Source organism: Budorcas taxicolor, chromosome 6, assembly GCF_023091745.1.
Source record: "Budorcas taxicolor isolate Tak-1 chromosome 6, Takin1.1, whole genome shotgun sequence".
Lineage (NCBI taxonomy): Eukaryota > Metazoa > Chordata > Mammalia > Artiodactyla > Bovidae > Budorcas > Budorcas taxicolor.
The window spans coordinates 26,919,277-26,927,331 of NC_068915.1; the positions used below are offsets into that span (position 1 = coordinate 26,919,277).

Below are 8,055 nucleotides of genomic sequence, written 5' to 3' on the forward strand. Positions count from 1 at the left end.
GATCTTCATTTTCTGAATGTTGAGCTTTAAGCCAACTTTTACACTCTCCTCTTTCACTTTCATCAAGAGGCTTTTTAGCTCCTCTTCACTTTCTGCCATAAGGGTGGTGTCATCTGCATATCTGAGGTTATTGATATTTCTCCCGGCAGTCTTGATTCCAGCTTGTGCTTCTTCCACCCCAGCATTTCTCATGATGTACTCTGCATAGAAGTTAAATAAGCAAGGTGACAATATACAGCCTTGATGTACTCCTTTTCCTATTTGGAACCAGTCTGTTGTTCCATGTCCAGTTCTAACTGTTGCTTCCTGACCTGCATATAGGTTTCTCAAGAGGTGGGTCAGGTGGTCTTGTAATCCCATCTCTTAAAAACTTTTCCACAGTTTATTGTGATCCACACAGTCAAAGGCTTTGGCATAGTCAATAAAGCTGAAATGGTTTTTTTGGAACTCTCTTGCTTTTTCCATGATCCAGCAGATGTTGGCAATTTGATCTCTGGTTCCTCTGCCTTTTCTAAAACCAGCTTGAACATCTGGAAGTTCACGGTTCACGTATTGCTGAAGCCTGGCTTGGAGAATTTTGAGCATTACTTTACTAGCGTGTGAGATGAGTGCAACTGTGTGGTAGTTTGAGCATTGTTTGGCATTGCCTTTTTTGGGGATTGGAATGAAAACTGACCTTTTCCAGTCCTGTGGCCACTGCTGAGTTTTCCTTAGCATGCTTCAATTATCCATAATTGTACTTTCCAATCTTATGATTGCTTGATTTTTTAAAATACAAAAGTAGTAAGTTTTTATAGTCAGTACTAATTAAATTTATTTTCATTAATTAAAAATATATTGAATGTTTCACAAATTTGTGTGTCATCTTTGTGCAGAAGCCATGCTAATCTACTCTGTATGTTACCATATAGTATATGTGCTGCTGAAGCAAGTGCTTCAGTTATTTTTTTATTGAAGTATAGGCTTCTCAGGTGGTGCAGTGGTAAAGAATCTGCTGCCAAAGCAGGAGACATAAGAGACAAGGCTTTGATCCCTGGGTTGGGAAGATCTCCTGGAGAAGGAGATGGCAACTCACTCCAGTATTCTTGCCTTCCAGTACAGAGGAGTCTGGTGGGCTTCAGTCCATGGGGTTGTAAAGAGTTGGACACAACTGAGTACGCACGTGCACACATAATTGATTTACAATGTTGAGTTCGTTTCAGGTTAAAGCAAAATGATTCATATATATACATATATATATATTTCAGATTCTTTTCCATTTGTTACTACAAAATATTGAATATTGTTCCCTGTGTAATAGAGTAAATCTTTGTTGATTATCTATTTTATATACAGTAGTGTGAATCTGTTCAAACCCTTAATTTATCCCTCCCTTTCCCTTTTTCCTCTTTGGCAACTGTAAGTTTAAGGTTTTTTTTGGTATAATACTGGGACATTGTGATTTAATTATTGAAATGGAACTTCAAAGTCTCACTCAGGAAGAATGTATTACAGATTAAAAGGTTGGGGACAAGTTATTTCAGTATTCAGTAAAAATCCTATTCAATAAAAAATCATAGCCAAGAAATAAACTAGATATTTTTAAAAGACTCACGGGTTATCTGGATGTTAAAATTTCCAGATACTGAAATAGCTATGAGTAATATATTCAAGAAAATATATGATAAAATTAAATCTAAAAAAGAAATGCACAGAAATAGAGAGGATTCAACAATGAATAGAGTTCAACAAATAGATTAAAGTAGATTAGACTCAATAAATAAGAGTAACAGTGAGATTCATGTTGGATCAGAATACATACAGATTAAAAGATGTATTAAGAAGCAAAATAAGAAAATGATGTAAGAAACCCATGAGTCACAAAGTAAAACATCTAAGCAACGTGGTTGGATTCCCAGAAAGCAACCTAGCCAAAGAATCGCAAGTTCAGAAAAGTAATACTTTATATGTGTGCCGAAAGCAAGTTTATTGAAACTTTTCCCTGAAAGGAAACGTTATGTTTATTTTTATGTTGCAAATTAAGGGTATACTGGAGCTTCCTCAAAAAAAAAAAAAAAAAAAGAACCCCAAACTAGAACCACCATATGATCAATAATTTCACTCCTGGGCATACACCAGAAGAAAATGAAAATATTCATTTGAACAGATACATGCAGCCAATGCTCACAGCAGCACCACCCACAATAACCAAGATATGAATGCAAACTAAGTGTTTACCAACAGGTGAATGGATAAAGAAGACGTGACATACAGATAGATAGATATATACATATACACACAGTGGAATACCATCCAGTCACTCAAAAAGAACAAAATTTTGCCATTTGCAGCAACATGGATGGACCCAGAGGGTATCATGGCTAGTGAAAAGGTCAGACAAAGGCAAACACTCTATACTATCACTTATATGTGGAATCAAAAAAATTTATCCCTCTCTGTCCCCCTTTCCCCTTTGGCAACCATAGTGTAAGTGTTTTTTTTTTAATTTTTTAAAGTAACGTATTTACTTATTTTTTGTTGATCCTAGGTGGCGCAGTGGTAAAGAATCACCTGTTAATGCAGGAGATGAAAGAGATTCGAGTTCCATTCCTGGGTTGGGAAGATCCCTTGGAGTAGGAAATGGCAACCCACTCCAGTATTCCTGCCTGGAGAATCCTATGGACAGGGAAGCCTGGTGGGCTACAGTCCATGGGGTTGTAAAGAGTTGGACATGACGGCATGACTGAGCACGATATTTATTTTCGTTTCACTGGGTCTTGGTTGCTGCGCACGGCAAGGCTTCAGTAAGTTCTCTAGTTTCACCACTCTCCCTTGCGGTGCACAGGCTTCTCATCGTGGTGGCTTCTTGTTGTGGAGCACAGGCTCTAGGCACGTGGGCTTCAGTAGTTGAGGCACAAGGGCTCATTACCTGCCAATTCAGTAGTTGTAGGGTCATGAACTCGAGAACACAGACTCAGCAGTTGTGGTGCACAGGCTTTAGTTGCCCGAGACATGCGGAATCTCCCCAGACCAGGAATCAAACCAGTTTCCCTTGCACTGCAAGGCGGATTCCTAATCACTGGACCACAAGGGAAGCCCCATCCTTCTATTTTTTAAAGACATCTTCTCAATTCTAAAAGATCATGGATTCATAAAGACCCAGCCATTCTCCAAACACATTCTAGTTCTGTTAAGAAAACCTAGGTAATTAGAAAGTTTATGAATTCTTAATTAGTTAAATAGTGATACTTCCAGAGATGAGGAGGGCAGTTTTGTTCACCTAGCCAGCTGACAACTTGCTTTTCTTCACAGTCAATGAGCTGTGCTTATTATTTTCTGTGCCGAGGCTTGAAGCTCCAGATGCAGAGCAGCAGATACAACATGATTTTTCATTTACCTTTTAGGAAGTGAGTTTCACCCCAATTTACTTCAGATCAGTGGATGCGGTTTCAGCCCTTCACTTTCCATGGCATACATTCAGAAAGCAAATTCTAGTCACCAATGTTTATTTTTGGATTTAGAGTCCAGCAGAGCTTGTGGCATTTCTCTTCTGCTTCTTATCCATGGAGATTAATGTTTGAGTCTGATAGGCATTTTTTGGTTTTCTCTCTTAATGTTTAAACATATTACTGATTATTTTTAGTGCTGGGTGAGTACATGAAAACCTGAACTTCCAATGTCATCTTGACTGTAAATCTCTCAATACTCTTTCAAAGCCTAATATTTTATCTTAACTCTACACCAGAAAAAGATGAGAAAAACAGCACATTAGATTCTCTATCCTTACCCTTTCCTTCTTGCTGATATGATAAGTTGTTCTGTGCAACCTTTGTGTGGAAAGGAAATTATACACTGAGTTGCATAATCTCATATGTTTCATAGCTTCTCATAGGTGAAAGCTTTATTTTATGGTATCAAGATCACTCATTTGTGTGGTTCTAGAAGTTCCAAAAAATGTCAGGTACATCCATAAAAAATTATACTCTAAAGTTAAAAGACTGGATTGTCTAGGTCTTTGGGTAATCTGCCGTAACTCTGCACAGTACTGTTAGACTACATGATGCTTCCCTCCTAGATTTTATTCATTGCATATATGGTACAACCCTTCAATTGTGCTATATTTTTGTTTTAATTTTTTCTTATACTTTTAATAGTTTTCATCATTTGTAAGTGGCTTAGCCCTTAGGCCTAAAAATAAGAAGCCCTTTATATTAACTGACATTTTCCATTAATGAGAAAACACTGTCACTTTAACTCTTTATTTCCTGTTTGTAAAACCAGGCATATGAATTTTTTATTGCTGCTATAACCAATTACTGCAAGCACATTGGCTTATAACAACACAGAGTTATTTTCTTACTGTTCTCAAGGTAGGAAGTCTGAAATGGGCCTCACTGGGTTAAAATCAAGGTGATAAGCAGGATTGCATTCCTTCTGGAGGTTCCAGAAGAAAATCCATTTCCTTACCTTTTCCTTCTTCTAGAAGCTGCCTGCATTATTTGTGGTCCCTTCCTCCATCTTCAAAGCCAACAGCGTAGCATCTTTAAATCTCTCTCTGATTCTGACCCTTCTGCTTCCCTCTTCTACTCATAAGCACTCTTGTGATTACACTAGGCCCGCCTGGGTAATGCAGGATAACCTCCACACCACAAATTCATCAGATTAGCAATGTCAATTCTATCTGCAACCTTAATCCTTAATTCCCTTTTGTCAGTTCAGTTCAGTTCAGTCACTCAGTCGTGTCTGACTCTTTGTGAGCTCATGGACTGCAGCATGCCAGGCCTCCCTGTCCATCACCAACCCGTGGAGTTTACCCAAACTCATGTCCATTGAGTCAGTGATGCCATCTAACCATTTCATCCTCAGTCATCCCCTTTTCCTCCACCTTCAATCTTTCCCAGCATCAGGGTCTTATCCAATGAGTCAGTTCTTTGTGCCAGGTGGCCAAAGTATTGGAGTTTCATCTTCAACATCAGTCGTTCCAATGAATATTCAGGACTGATTTCCTTTAGGATTGACTGGTTTGATCTCCTTGCAGTCCAAGGGACTCTCAAGAGTCTTCTCCAACACCACAGTTCAAAAGCATCAGTTCTTCGGTGCTCAGCTTTCTTTATAGTCCAACTCTCACTTCCATACATGACTACTGGAAAAACCATAGATTTGAGTAGACCTTTGTTGGCAAAGTAACGTCTCTGCTTTTTAATATGCTGTCTAGGTTGGTCATAACTTTCCTTCCAAGGAGTAAGCATCTTTTAATTTCATGACTGTACCCACCATCTGCAGTGATTTTGGAGCCCCCTAAAATAAAACGTTACTATTTCCATTGCTTCCCCATCTATTTGCCATGAAGTCATGAGACCGGAAGCCTTGATCTTAGTTTTCTGAATGTTGAGTTTTAAGCCAACTTTCACTCTCCTCATTCACTTATATCAAGAGACTCTTTAGTTCTTCTTTACTTTCTGCCATAACGCTGGTATCATCTGCCTATCTGAGGTTATTGATATTTCTCCTGGCAATCTTGATTCCAGCTTGTGCTTCATCTAGCCCAGCATTTCTCATGATGTACTCTGCATAGAAGTTAAATAAGCAGGGTGACAATATATAGCCTTGACGTACTCCTTTCCCTATGTGGAACCAGTCTGTTGTTCCATGTCCAGTTCTAACTGTTGCTTCCTGACCTGCATACACATTCTCAAGAGGCAGGTCAGGTGGTCCGGTATTCCCATCTTTTTATGAATTTTCTACAGTTTGCTGTGATCCACATAGTCAAAAGCTTTGGCATAGTCAATAAAATGGAAATAGATGTTTTTCTGGAGCTCTCTTGCTTTTTCCCTGATCCAGCAGATGTTGGGAATTTGATCTCTGGTTCCTCTGCCTTTTCTAAAACCAGCTTGAACATCTGGAAGTTCACAGTTCACATACTGTTGAAGCCTGGATTGGGGAATTTTGAGCATTACTTTACTAGCATGTGAGATGAGTGCAATTGTGTGGTAGTTTGAGCATTCTTTGCCATTGCCTTTCTTTGGGATTGGAATGAACACTGACCTTTCCAGTCCTGTGGCCGCTGCTGAGTCTTCCAAATTTGCTGGCATTTTAAGTGCAGCACTTTCACAGCATCATCTTTTAGGATTTGAAATAGCTCAATTGGAATTCCATCACCTCCACTAGGTTTGTTCGTAGTGATACTTTCTAAGGCCCACTTGACTTCACATTCCAGAGTGTCTGGCTCTAGGTGAGTAATCACACCATCATGATTATCTTGGTCATGAAGATCTTTTTTGTACAGTTCTTCTGTGTATTCTAGTGGAGGTGATGGAATTCCAGTTAAGCTGTTTCAAATCCTAAAAGATGATGCTGTGAAAGTGCTGCACTCAATATGCCAGCAAATTTGGAAAACTCAGCAGTGGCCACAGGACTGGAAAGGTCAGTTTTCATTCCAATTCCAAAGAAAGGCAATGCCAAAGAATGCTCAAACTACCATACAATTGCACTCATCTCACATGCTAGTAAAGTAATGCTCAAAATTCTCCAAGCCAGGCTTCAGCAATACATGAACCATAAACTCCCTGGTGTTCAAGCTGATTTTAGAAAAAGCAGAGGAACCAGAGATCAAATTGCCAACATCCGCTGGATCATGGAAAAAGCAAGAGAGTTTCAGAAAAACATCTATTTCAGCTTTATTGACTATGCCAAAGCCTTTGACTGTGTGGATCACAACTAACTGTGGAAAATTCTGAAAGAGATGGGAATACCAGACCACCTAACCTGCTTCTTGAGAAATCTGTATGCAGGTCAGGAAGCAACAGTTAGAACTGGACATGGAACAACAGACTGGTTCCAAATAGGAAAAGGAGTACGTCAAGGCTGCATATTGTCACCTTGCTTATTTAACTTCTATGCAGAGTACATCATGAGAAACACTGGACTGGAAGAAACACAAGAAAGCTGGAGTCAAGATTGCCGGGAGAAATCTCAGTCACCTCAGATATGCAGATGACACCACCCTTATGGCAGAAAGTGAAGAGGAACTAAAAAGCCTCTTGATGAAAGTGAAAGAGGAGAGTGAAAAAGTTGGCTTAAAGCTCAACATTCAGAAAACGAAGATCATGGCATCTGGTCCCATCACTTCATGGCAAATAGATGGGGAAACAGTGGAAGCAGTGGCAGACTATATTTTGGGGCTCCAAAATCACTGCAGATGGTGACTGCAGCCATGAAATGAAAAGACGCTTCTTCCTTGGAAGAAAAGTTATGACCAACCTAGATAGTATATTCAAAAGCAGAGACATTACTTTTCTCACTAAGGTCCGTCTAGTCAAGGCTATGGTTTTTCCTGTGGTCATGTATGGATGTGAGAGTTGGACTGTGAAGAAGGCTGAACGTCAAAGAATTGATGCTTTTGAACTGTGGTTTTGGAGAAGACTCTTGAGAGTCCCTTGGACTGCAAGGAGATCCAACCAGTCCATTCTGAAGGAGATCAGCCCTGGGATTTCTTTGGAAGGAATGATGCTAAAGCTGAAACTCCAGTACTTTGGCCACCTCATGCGAAGAGTTGACTCATTGGAAAAGACTCTGATGCTGGGAGGGATTGGGGGCAGGAGGAGAAGGGGACAACAGAGGATGAGATGGCTGGATGGCATCACGGACTCGATGGACGTGAGTCTGGGTGAACTCCGGGAGATGGTGATGGACAGGGAGGCCTGGCGTGCTGCGATTCATGGGGTCACAAAGAGTCTGACACAACTGAGCGACTGAACTGAACTGAACTCTGTGTATTCTGCCACCTCTTCTTAATATCTTCTGCTTCTGTTAGGTCCATACTATTTCTGTCCTTTATCGAGTCCATCTTTGCATGAAATGTTCCCTTGGTATCTCTGTTTTCTTGACGAGATCTCTAGTCTTTCCCATTCTATTGTTTTGCTCTGTGTCTTTGCACTGATCACTGAGGAAGGCTTTCTTGTCTCTCCTTGCTATTCTTTGGAACTCTGCATTCAAATGGGTATATCTTTCCTTTTCTCCTTTGCCTTTCACTTCTTTTCACGGCTATTTGTAAGGCCTCCTCAGACAGCCATTTTG

At 40.0% G+C, this 8,055-nt stretch overlaps 1 pseudogene; it reads right to left on the reverse strand.

Annotated features, from left to right (window-relative positions):
• Positions 1-830: 830 nt before the first annotated feature.
• On the reverse strand, positions 831-931 carry LOC128050151 (uncharacterized; annotated as a pseudogene).
• Positions 932-8,055: the final 7,124 nt, after the last annotated feature.